At 55.4% G+C, this 12,751-nt stretch overlaps 1 protein-coding gene across 1 annotated transcript in view; it reads left to right on the top strand.

Annotated features, from left to right (window-relative positions):
* The first annotated feature begins 2,358 nt into the window (after window positions 1-2,358).
* CDH22 (cadherin 22) overlaps window positions 2,359-12,751 on the top strand; it is a 123,361-nt gene continuing 112,968 nt past the window's right edge. The window contains exon 1 of the mRNA XM_066387623.1: window positions 2,359-2,586. The gene's annotated coding sequence lies outside the window, so the exon portion shown is untranslated. The remainder of the gene's footprint in view (window positions 2,587-12,751) is intronic.

Below are 12,751 nucleotides of genomic sequence, written 5' to 3' on the forward strand. Positions count from 1 at the left end.
ATTATCGTATCATTTTATCTGCACATCAACCCTGAGGGAAGTGGCTTGCCTACTGTCACACAGCTTGTGTGGGGGCAAAGCTGCCCTCAGCCCAGTTCTGCCCAGTGCTTCGTCTGTCATGCTACACAGCCTCCTGCTGCACCTGTCACGCTGCAACAGAAGTCCCCACGTACCTTCTCCCAGACCACAGTGCAAGGTCAGGCCATGCACCGACCCGATCTCACCATGTGCCAGCTGTGTGATCTTGATATTTCAACACTTTGTGCCTCACTTTTCTCATTTGTAAGAGGGGACTTGTACCAGTATCTGACTGTTGTGGGGACTTAAAAGCAAAATGATGGCATATAGCAAGTGCTCTATGATTGCGGGTGGTGGACTCACTGTGTGTTCAGAGCCTCGCATAGTGCCTGGCACAGAGTGGCTGCTCAGAGGTTTGTTGGAGGAAGGAAAGATTAGAGATAATGATGGAAGTGAGTCCGAGAAGAGGAGTGGTGGAGAAAGGAAAAGCTGGAGACCTAAACAATTAGAGTCATGGGGAGAAGAGAGATCAAAAGAAGGAGATGTGTGAGCAGTTCAGTCAATAAATACTTACTGAACACCTACTGTGTGTGTGCACATGTGAGAGCAATAGTGTCCCAGGCCTGAACAACCTGTGGACCATTAAGCAGGTCTGACGCCTGAGACGAACAGCACACTCCGGGGCCTGGAGGGAGAGTCTGGGAAGGAGGGGGAGCTGGATGGAGCAAATGGCAAAAGTGAGGGGAGGGGAGGGAGAGATCAGAAATTGAGGAGATGGCATCTGGAAGGGCTGGCCTCTGGTCTCTGAAAGCATGAAAGAGTAGAGGCTAAGAATAGAGAGGAGAGGGGAGGAGAGAGACCAGGAGAAGGAGGGCGATACAGAGGCAGGGCTGGGAGAGATCAATGAAGGGGAATAAACCCAGAGAAGGACTTAGGGGAGGGAAGAGGCTGGCACATGAAGAATAAATCTCAAAATAAGTAAGTGGTGGAGTTTAGCGGGAGGGCCAGAGGGGCAGCCAGCAGGAGAGGAGATTGTAATCACAGGAGAGAAAGAGAAGGACCGCGGCGTGGGGATGGAGAGGGAAATTGGGGAAGGAAGAAAGAGAAGGAGCAGGATAGGGGTGAGGTAGAGGCTGGGACCCTGAAGAATCCCAGGAGTCTGGAGGCCTGCCCTCTCTTTGCTGTGAATTTCAGCAGCTGATCATGCATCATCGTGTGTCTGGTCAGTCACAGCATAGCAGAACAGAGGTAGATGGCAATCATGTCTCCTGTTTTACTTCAGCCACCTATCCAATAGCCCTTCAGGGGTTTCCAAGGGGACCTTCAACCCAAGACAAAGGACGGGTCTATGGAAGTCACTAGTCCTAGCCCACCATCAAAAACTTCATATGAAGAACTCAGGGTCAGAGGTCTTCTCAATTAGGCCTCATCTTAAAGAGATAGGACTAAAGAGAAAGCCATGCAGCCATGAGAAGGAAACTGAGCCAGCGGAGAAAAGACCTCAGGCATCGGGGCTAACCGGATTTTAAAGAGGATGGAAAATCAGCCTAGAAGGTGTTTCTGGGCAGTGGGGTGGGGGTGGGAGGACCTTATTGGGAGGTTCTTATTAGTGGGCCAAGGTGGCATTAAGTTTAGGATGGGACTGTTTTGCCTGCTTACTTTGTTGAGATGTCCAGCATGACCCCCCCCCCTCAAATAAAAGCCTACATGGTTCTTTTTGGGGACACCTGATTTCACAGTTCTCTGGAGACCTGCCTGGCCGATGTCTCCCTCAACTCACAGTGATTGCTTCTGAAACTGGTGGGTCTGTGCAGGGGCCTTTCTGGGCAGCCAGCCAGAAGTGGCCACTGGAGAAGCCTTCTCCCACCCTCCCAGGCTCCCATAGTAGCGGGGGGCGGGGGCGGGGGAGAATGGGGCATCTTAGACCCAGTAAAGTCTGGTGGTGGATAAGGGTCGGGTCTCAAAACTGGGGTCTCCTGGGAGGCTGCCAAGCGGGGAGGTTAATGGTCTTCCTCCTGGGGGCGCTCCCTTTGCGCGGGTCTGAGGTTGGAGGAAGGAGGGGCACCGCCCCGGGAGGGTTTCCTAGGACTGGGCGGCTGGTGGAATGGAGGGGCTGGCCCCTCCCGGCGGGGGAGGAACACGACCCGGGGAGTGGGGGCCGGGGTCCCCCGCTGCGGGGTCCGGGGGAGCCCGGGGGGGCCGAAGCCGCCTGCGGCTCAGCTCAGCGCGGCGCGGCGCTCCTGCCCGGCGGGCGCTGCATTCTCCGAGTCTCCACCAGAGGCTGCGGGAGGAAGGAAGGGATCCGTCCCTTGCACACTTCCCCCCTAGTCAGACACGCACCCTCCCTCGCTCCCGCTCGCTCACTCCCTCGCTCTCTCTCGCGCTCTCTCGCTCACACACACGCGCGCACACGCCGCCGCGGCTTCCCCTCTCGCGCCCGCTTCTCCCTCCGGCTCCTCCGGGCGGCCGCCGGGCTCCGGACTCGCCAGCCCACCGGCGCCCGGGCTCCCGCCCTACGCAGCGCCCCGAGGCGGCAGGACTGGGGGGAGCCCCGAGCCGCTCCCCGAGGTAAGAACGCCGGGTGTCGCGGGAGGGGCAGCTGGATCACTGCCGAGGGGACGCTGCCCAGCCGGAGGGAGCCCCCTGGCCCGCAGGAGCGGCCGGGAGGGCGGCGCGGGGGGCGAGCCTCCGGCCGCAGGGGGAGCCCGGTGCCCGCGCCCGGCCCCCGCGTCCCCCTCCTCTCGGCGGGGCGGGCGGGGAGGGAGTTTCCCACGTCCAAACTTTCCCCGGCGCAGAGCCGAGCCGCTTCTCGGCCCGGAACCCGCGGCCCCCACCCCCGTCCCCCACCCCGCGCGCCGCGAGCCGGGGAGCCTCCAGGACCCCCGCGGGCCGAGGGGGAACATCGCGGGGGGCCAAGCCCGCGCGCCGAAAGGGGCTGGGAAGGGGACGCGCAGCTTCGACACGGGGCCGGGACCCTGGCGTTCCCGGCGCCCCCCACCTGGTGCTACCGGGGCTCGGCTCCCGGGCCCCTCCCAGAGGCGGGGTCCTGGGCCGGGAAATACCGCACGGCGTGAGCGTGTGCGCGCGGGTGTGTGTGTGTGTGTGTGTGTGTGTGTGTGTGCGCGCGAGGTCGTGCGGCGTCCAGGGGCACCCAGAGGCCGACTCCAGCCGCGGCGACACGCACGGCTGCGGCCACCTCGGGGGGGTGGGAGGAGCGGGCCTACGAGGACCCTGCCGGCCCCTCTAGCTCGACCCCGCTGCCCTCGGGCCGTCGAGCCGGACGGGTAGTGAGCGAGAGACAGCGCTGCCCTCTTCCCTAGGATCTGGCTCTGGGAATACTGCCCCTCCAGAGAAGGAAAAGGCCCAACGGCCTTAGGTCCAAAGGGAGTGCCACTTGATACCGACCCTCTAGGGCTGGGGCGCCAAAGGGGTAGGCACAGATTATGTGGGCACGCTGAGTGCTGGGCGGCGCGTGGTGGGCACGGTCCGGACCCGTTTCACTCGCTCCTCGGGACTTGACCTCCCTTTTCCTTCTTCTCTGGCTCAGACAGGCCCCTGCCCCAGCTGGGTCGCGGGGGGAGACCACCAGGCCGGGTTGCAGGAGCTATCCCGGAGTCCCTGGATGTCTCCCCGAGCTGCAGGGGCACCCCCTGGTGGCAGGTAGGGGAGCCATCTCTTGAAGCCGGCCGAAGGCTTCCAACCCTCTCCCTTCTGGGAACCTTCTGGTCCTCTCGCCCACCATTGGGGCCTTAACAGGGGTTACACAGGCCAGCTCTTTTCCGTGGGTCTGATTCCAGCTCTCTCCGGGTTCCTGGGTCTCTCCGGGGCTAAGGTCCCCCACAGGACAGGCAGCTGCTCATTTAAGGGCTTAGGCTGCTGCCAACCCTCTGTGGGCCCCTCCAGCAGGGGTCTGGATTCCAATCTTCTTCCCACACTAGTCAGTGCCACTACCCCCCTATCTTGGCATCACCATTGCCTCCCTAACCATTATACCCTCTTTCTCTCATTAGTTCCCCCTACACTTGTCTGGTAGCCCACTCTGTCACCATTAATTAACCCTATTCTACAACCCTTGTTGCATTTGGCCTCTATACCCATAATGACATCCTTTGGTCTTTGCCCATCTGTGACCATTTCTTCCTCCACCCATCTTCCATCCTGCCAGCCTGTTTCTCTCTGCAGCAATCTCCTCTTCCCTACCTAACTCCCTGCTCCAGCTACTTCCCTGCTCCATTCCACCCCCACTTATCTTCCTTTCCTAATGTCTGGGCCACTTCTGTTCAATATTCCTCTGGAAGGGGAGCCCACTGTCAACATTTAAACACTGCTTCTCTGGGGGGTCTGCGTGCCCTGCTGGGACCACCCCTTCCAGTGCCTCTGGGGCAGGTGTTTTGCATAGCCAGCCACGTCTCTGTCAGCCAAAGAGCAGCTGCCCCTCCTGAGTGGCTCTCTCAGCTAGCTCCTGGGGATGAGCACCCCCCCTCTCCTGATTGTGAGTACATTAGCAACCACCGGGTTGGGCCAGCGCTGGTCAGGGACCCCAGAGGGCTGGTCTCCTCCAGAGTTAGCAAAGTTTGAAGCAGCCGGTTCTTTAGCACATGGGCTACCGGAGTCAGCCAATTAAATCTTCTCTCCTCTCACTGTTCTCCCCCACCCCCTTTTTTTCTTCCATCAGGAAGCTCCATTCGGAAATGCAGTCTCAGGTATTGAGAGAGAGAGGGAGAGAGAGAATGGATTCCTGTTTATATAACTCAGGCAGCAGCTGGCACAGTTCAGCCTAGGAGGCGGTGGGAGCTGAGGATGGAGTTGGGTGCCTTCTGAGGAAGGGGAAACCCTAAGGAGGAGGCTTGGGCCGGGGTCTCAGGGCTGGGGTTTTCCGATCCTGCCCCAGAGCTAGCCCAAGGAGGACAGGAAGGGAAATACACCACCCCTGTCAGGCTGAGAGGAGACCCATACCTCAGGCCAGTATCAGAGACAGAGGCCTCCTGTCCCCATATAGACATACCCTCCACCCCCTTGAATTCCTCAGAGTGCCCTTAAGATGGAGCTCTTGACTAGAGGCCTCTGCTTCCTGGAACCTTGCGTTTTGATACAGACCACTCTAGAGAAAGCCTAATCCCCACCCACCCCCAACGCCCACACACACTGTCAGGAAAGGCTCTGACCTCAACTGTTTCATCAGAGCAATGGGCATAATAGGACTTCATCTTTTCTCCTATAGCAGAAGCAAGAACTGACAAGAAAGTTAAGTCCATGGAATGGTCTGAGTTCTATATGTCTGCCAGAGGGGACATTTTTCTCACTGAGGATGAGGCAGAGTGGCTGCCAGGAGGCAGGGCTATGGGACAAGGGGCTAGAGGTTGGGCTGGCAGGCACAGTGGGCAGGTGTTGATTGCCCGAGAACACTCAGTACAGGAAGAGAGCTGAGACTCAACAAATCAGGTGCCCTCAAGGCAGAATGTGTCCTCCTGGAGGAAGGGGCATGTTTTTCTAATTTGCAAAAAAAAAATAAGGCTTCATATATATACTTACCAGCCATAGGCCTGTGGGGCTACATGTCCCCAGAGGAGGATGTCCTTCTTTAACTCCCACAAAGACAAGGGATCTACACACTGCTCACTCCTTGGCCCAGTTCTCTTATGATGTGGACACACCTATCTGCACAGGCAAGTCTGGGTCCGAACGCAGGGGGTACGGGGACCATGAGGGACACCCTTCACTCCCTTCATTTCCTTCTGTGCCCCTACCAGCAGACCTCTCCCTGCTGGGCCACTGGACTTAGGCTGAGAGCTTCCTGCTTCCTTGTCAGCCTTCTACCTGCCACCAGCTCCCTCCTTTGTGTAAGATGATGAACAGCTGACCCAGAGTCTGGGTATCAAGGACCAGCCTGGGTTTGTGACTTCAAGGCTGTGTGACTTTGGGCAAGTTACTTCATCTCTCTGAGCCTCAGTCACCTCCTCTGTGAAATGGAGGGGAGAAGTACTACCCACTTCACTGGGTTGTTGTGAAGATTAGTTGTGCATGAGTATGTGCGGTGCTTGGCCCAGTGTCTGGCACAGCGGACACTCCAGAAATGAAGCAGTACGGTTGCTGTTAGTCTTCTGTTTGTGCCCCTTGGTTCCCACGGGGCTGAAGGCACTGTTCCTGTTCGGTTTCGCACATGCCTTTGGCTGCCTGCATCCCGGCCGCAGTGTGGAGTTGAGTCAGAACCATAGGATCTGTCTCTGATCTCAGGCCGCAGTGTGGAGTTGAGTCAGAACCATAGGATCTGTCTCTGATCTCAGGCCGCTCCACGGGACTGCTCAGTTCCTGCATGCAGCTGGGCTGTTAGGACATGTTCTAGAGTCCCACCGATTCATTTCACCCTTGTGTCTACCTTTTGTCCCCTCCCACCCATCCCATGATCCCTGCTCTGACTCAGACCTCACTGGCTTTGCCTAAAGCCTTGTGGCAGCCTCCTCCCTGGCCCTCCAACCTCCGATCTCCTCCCCTCCACAATCCCCGCTGCAGCCAGAGTGATCTTTCTCTAACACAGGTGGGATCGTGTCACTTGCTTGATTAAAACCCGTCCATGGCTCCCCATCGCCTACTGAATTAAGTCCAGACTCTGCACCGTGACATTCAAGGTCCTTGTAATCCGTCTGCATCCTCCTTTATCTCCCACTGTGCCTCCAATCCGACAGTCCCGCTCTCAGCCACGCCTGCCTTCTACCTGAACCCCCTCGCCCTGCAGACCTTTCAATTCATTAACGACCCAACCCAAATATTACCTATTCCTTGCACCCACCCTTCCATCTGTCTGTCGGGTCATCCATCCATTCATTATCCAGTTTAAAATATAGATTTACGCGTGCATATTAAGTGTTTACTATGTGCTAAGCTTGTGCTAAATGAGCAGACAGGATCCCAGCTGAGAGGAGCCTGGTGGTCCGGGAAAGAGACAATTGAGCAACTGCCGTGATAAGAGCCAGTGGAGGGGCAGACAGTGGAGACTTCCAGGAGGAAGGGATGTTAAGGAGAGACCTGCAGGTTGGATAGCAGCTAGATAGAGAATGAAGGCGGGTAAGGAAGATGGGAACAAGGAAGGGGGCTCCAGGCCAAGGGGTGTGGGTTACCCGGTCCCGGAGGTGAAGGGGAACATTGGAGGAACGACAAGTTCAGCTGGCTGGAGAGGGGCACACGAGCCCGGGGTGCAGTGTGAGAGTTGCAGGGAACCGGGCCAGCGAGGTGGGTGGATGCCCAGTCCTGTGGGTCTTGAAGGCTACAAAGGATCTTGGACTTGATCTGAGAGTGGTAGGAACCGCTGGCCGGTTTTGGCAGGGGAGGAACAGGGTGTGATTTGTCGTTAGGTCCTTACCCTGCCACTGGGTGGAGAGTGGACCGGTGGGGAAGATGGAGTCCTGCTCTGTTGGTGGCCACGAGGGGGACCCGTGGGGGTTGGGATAGAGTGGGCAGAGCGGGAGGTTTTGTGGCTCTGCCGGGCCGGGGGAGTCTCTGTTTCTGACCGGGAAGGCTGTGTTTGCTGCGTGAGGAGTAGGGCTCTCTTTAGGAGAGGTGGAGGCCAGCTGTGGACAGAGTGCCTACGAAGTGCTGGTGGGACACGCAGCGGAGATGTCCTGTGGGCAGTTGTGCAGCAATGACTGGGCCCACCCTAAGAGTTCCAGGCGAGAAATTGATCTTTGAGGCCACAGGATGGATGAGATCACCCAGGAAAAAGTCTGTAGAATGAAAAGAACCTTGAGGGACCGGTGAATTTCAAGGACAGGTGCATCCCAGGAAGCCTTCTGTGACCCATTCAGGCACACGTGACTCTCTCATCTCTACCCAGCTCCGTAATTAGTTTAGTTTTTTTTTTCCCTCCTCTTTTATTCTGCCTGCCTCATATCATCCACTAGATCTGGGATTCTCAACCAGGGGCAGTTTTGCTCCCTAGCCAACATTTGGCAACGTCTAGAGACATTTCTGGTTGTCACAGCTGGGTAGGAGGTGGCTACTGGCATCTAGGGGGTCGAGGCCAGGGATGCTGCTAAACCTATAATGGGTAGGGCCACCCACAACAAAGGATGATGTAGCCCACATTGTTGATAGTGTGTAGGTTGAGGAACCCAGCCCTGATAAGAAGACCCTGAAGGCAGGCAGGCCCTGGGTTCTTGTCATTTTGGCCTCCCCAGCGATTAGCACGGCAAAGGGCACAAAGCAAGTGCTCACTGAACTAAATGTGGGCTTCTGGAGGGGTGCTTGGGCCACACAGCATTGAAGCCTGTAATACTTGAGGCCCAGCCCTCCTGGCATTTCCCCACCCTTCCCAGCAGGCTGAACTAGCCTAAGGGGATGAGCCAATGGCAGGATGGATGGGCCGTCGGAGGGAGGGAAGCCCGCGGAAAGGCTGCCAAACGGACCTGAGGTTGAGGACATGTTGCCGTGTATAATTCACCCGCCTCGTTTCCCCCCTCATCTTGTTAATGTCTGTCGTTTCTTTATCAGCCAAGTAAATATGTTATTGTTTTTCAATAGGCGAGTTATAGATAAACAAAATGAGAAATGTGACAACCTCCTGATTATGAGCGTGGACTCAGGAGTCGGAGAAAAGCAAGTTGAAATCCTGGCTTTGCCACCTATTATTATTAGGCCAGGGAGCCTCTGTTTTCTCATCTGCTAAATGGTTTTCATGAACCTATCTGTAGGGTTATAGAAAAGAGTATCTATGAGGTTATAGAGACAAAAGGTTTAGCGTGGTGCTGGGTTTCTAGGAAGTGTTCAACCCAGAGTGACTACATATGTGCATGTGTGTGTAAATTTATATGCATGCATATATATATATATGTCATTTTTTTTTGTATGAATGCATTTTTAATTAGCCATAATCCCACCACCACTTGGCTACCATTTCGGTGCATATCTTTCTTGACACACAGATTTTTAAAAAATAAAAATGGCATCTTGCTTTATGTATATATATATATATATATATATATATGCCTTTGTAACCTGCTTTTTTTCACTCAGTAATATATTGTGAATGTCTTGCCATTTCAATAAATATACATCTACATCATCATTTTTTAAGAGCTGTACGGTTCTCCATTGTGTGGCTGGACCATAATTTATTTAACCAGCCCCCACTGTTGGGACATTTGGGCTGTTTGCAGTCCTTTGCGATTACTAACAATTCTGCAATGAACATCCTTGTACACACATCTCCACGCTCTTGTCCGATGATTTCCCCAGGGACCACTTGGACGTTTTGGCAGGAGGCATGTGACCCTGACCAGATTCCTCAAGTAGAAGCCCTTGGGCCCAGCGTGGAGGAGGAGACTGGGGGGTCCCTGGGGAAGGGAGAGAATGCTGGATGGCAGAGAATTGTTTTGGCTCCTGGAAAGCAGGTTCTGAGGCTAAAGCTGGACTTCTCTGTAATCGGAAAAGGAGGAGGCCCCACCTTGTCTCTCTGTTGTCACTGTGGTTCTTGCAAAGTAGGGGACCAGGGATGAGGACTCTGTGTGTGATGGGCAGAGTGACAGACACCAGGCAGACAGGGGACACGAGGTGGATGGGTCCAGGCAGACTGATGGATGGGTAACCGAGGCAGATGGATCCAGGTCAGCAGGCAGACAAGATGATGGGCACTGACGAGCCCGGCGGATTCAGGTGACCAGACAGACATAGTGGGGCCCACAGGAACCAGGGACTGAAATTTCTGCTTCACAAACAAGGAGTTCTTTGGGAGGTGCAGCCAGGCCCTGAGGCCAGGAGGCTCTGAGCTTCTGTCTTCTATCATTCGAGCAGCTGTGTTGACGATTATGCATTTCAGAGTTGAAAGGGCCTTTGGGGGTTGATGAGCCCAACCATCAATAGATATATTTAGATAGATAGACAGATAGATAGATAGATAGATAGATAGACAGGCAGACAGATAGATAGATGGGGAACTGAGGCCCAGGGGAGGAAGGGAACTTGCCTAGGATCCTACAGCGTCTCAGCAGCAGACTAAGTCCTTTGCCTCTAGTTTAGTCTATTTTCACTTCCGTTTTTTCCAAGTGAGCCTCTTACCTGGGCTTAAGGGGGAGGGGACTGGCTTGGGAGATTACTGCACAGCCAGGGAGGGGACTGGGCAACTTGGAGGAGCCTTGTCGTGAATTTCTCTGCTCACCTCCCTCCCGCCGTTCTATTCCTACCACACCACAGTGTGCTGTGGGGAACGCAGACCGGGAGCGACACTGCCGGTGTCACCCTGGCTCTGCCCCTTACCTGCGGAGTGACCTTAAGCTGCCGAAGCCTGTGCCTGTTTCCTCATAGGTCCCTATCTCATAGGTTTGTTTAAATGATGAAATGAGTTAATAGAATTAAAGCACTTAGAGCAGTACTTGGCCCATAGTAACACTCTGTGAGTATTAATTACTGATATTGCACTATTTTGGCCTTGATTTTTCCTTTGAATTCTCTTTGTGTGTGCATGCATGTGCATGCTCACTCTCAGCTCCATAACGAGCTGTCCCTCTAAAGGCAAAGACTGTATCTTTGTCATCTCGTATCCTCCCTCTCCCACCATCAGGGCCCTCTGGCCAGTTGGGCACATAGTAGGTGCTCAATAAATGTGTCTTGATGAAGTGGGTCAGGTGGATATATCTGGTTGATGGGATTAGGGGAAGGTTTCACTGGGGTGTAGCATTTGAGCTGTGTGTTCCTGGCAAGGATGGCATTGCCAGGGCTGGAGGTGACAGAGAGGACATTCCAGGTGGTGGAGACAGTGTGAGCAAAAGGGGGGAAGCCTGGTGAATGTTTGGGGTGACAGCCAGTGGCCTGCTTTGACCACAGCACAGAGTACATAAAGGGGAGGAGTGAGAGGGGCCCAGAGAGGGGAGGTCAGCTGGGTCCAGGCTGAGGGACGCAGTCAGTGGCGAGCGAGTGAGCCTTGCTGACTGGAGTTGAGCTTTAGGGAGATCATGCTGATGGCATTGCTTTAAGACTGACCTGAAGGAAAGAGAAAGGAGGCCAGGGCAGGGGCAGCTGAACTCGTCCAGGAGATCCGTGGGGTTGGAGCTCGAATGAGGTCGTGGGGAACAGGGGCAGCTGAACTCGTCCAGGAGATCCGTGGGGTGGGAGCTCGAATGAGGTCGTGGGGAACAGGGGCAGCTGAATTCCTCCAGGAGATCCGTGGGGTTGGAGCTCGAATGAGGTCGTGGGGAACAGGGGCAGCTGAACTCGTCCAGGAGATCCGTGGGGTTGGAGCTCGAATGAGGTCGTGGGGAAGAGGGGGCAGCTGAACTCGTCCAGGAGATCCGTGGGGTGGGAGCTCGAATGAGGTCGTGGGGAACAGGGGCAGCTGAACTCGTCCAGGAGATCCGTGGGGTGGGAGCTTGAATGAGGTCGTGGGGAACAGGGGCAGCTGAACTCGTCCAGGAGATCCGTGGGGTTGGAGCTCGAATGAGGTCGTGGGGAACAGGGGCAGCTGAACTCGTCCAGGAGATCCGTGGGGTTGGAACTCGAATGAGGTCGTGGGGAACAGGGGCAGCTGAACTCGTCCAGGAGATCCGTGGGGTTGGAGCTCGAATGAGGTCGTGGGGTCAGTGGCAGCTGAACTCGTCCAGGAGATCCGTGGGGTTGGAACTCGAATGAGGTCGTGGGGAACAGGGGGCAGCTGAACTCGTCCAGGAGATCCGTGGAGTTGGAGCTCGAATGAGGTCGTGGGGAACAGGGGCAGCTGAACTCGTCCAGGAGATCCGTGGGGTTGGAGCTCGAATGAGGTCGTGGGGAACAGGGGCAGCTGAACTCGTCCAGGAGATCCGTGGGGTTGGAGCTCGAATGAGGTCGTGGGAACAGGGGCAGCTGAACTCGTCCAGGAGATCCGTGGGGTGGGAGCTCGAATGAGGTCGTGGGGAACAGGGGCCAAAGGAAAAAGGCACCAAGGAAGTAGGATCAGAGGACACAGAGCTTGCTGGTTGTGGGTGAGGAACAAGAGGGAGACGTGCAGGGTGACCAGGTCTCACGCCTGGATATCTGGGACAACTCGGGTGCCATTGACCAAGTGAGGGGAATCTACACTTGGCAGTATGGGGGGAAGTTGAGATGTTAGTTGAGATTATTCATCCCTCCAGCTTTCTATCTAAGCCACACGTACATACATACACTAATCCATCCTTCATCCATCTATCCGTCCCACCATCCACTCACCCATCACCCAAACCATCCTCCTCCTCATCACCCACCTCCATTTAAACATGCATCTGCCCACAGTCCACCCCTCCTTTGCCCCACCACCACCCCTCCATCCATTCACCTGTCCTCCATCACCACGTACTACTGCCTTTCTCTTCATCTTCTAGCTGCCCACCTGTCTACCCTCACTCACGCACACACCCACCAGCTGAATATCTATCCGAGATACACTTCCTGTGAGCCTACAATGCACCAGGTTCCGGTGAAACCTTGCTGCAAGCATTTGGAGATGCCTGATCCTATAGTCATTTGAAAAGACAACGGAAGGGACCGTAATTATTTCACCTAGAAGAGGAACATTTGAGAGGAGACTTTACACCTCTAAAGCTATGACAGAGGCCTGGATGGGAAGGTGGCCTGCAGACCCACCACGTTCTATTCCCAGGACAGAACAGAGGACGTTGGCTGCACTTGCAGCTGGAGGGATTGAGGTTAGCTTGGAGGAAGAACTACATTATCGATCATCTCTGGTGCCTGAAGTACCTACCTGGTAGTGTGTTTGGGCTGTAGCAGGATACAG

Source organism: Saccopteryx leptura, chromosome 5 (genome assembly GCF_036850995.1).
Source record: "Saccopteryx leptura isolate mSacLep1 chromosome 5, mSacLep1_pri_phased_curated, whole genome shotgun sequence".
NCBI classification, from domain to species: domain Eukaryota; kingdom Metazoa; phylum Chordata; class Mammalia; order Chiroptera; family Emballonuridae; genus Saccopteryx; species Saccopteryx leptura.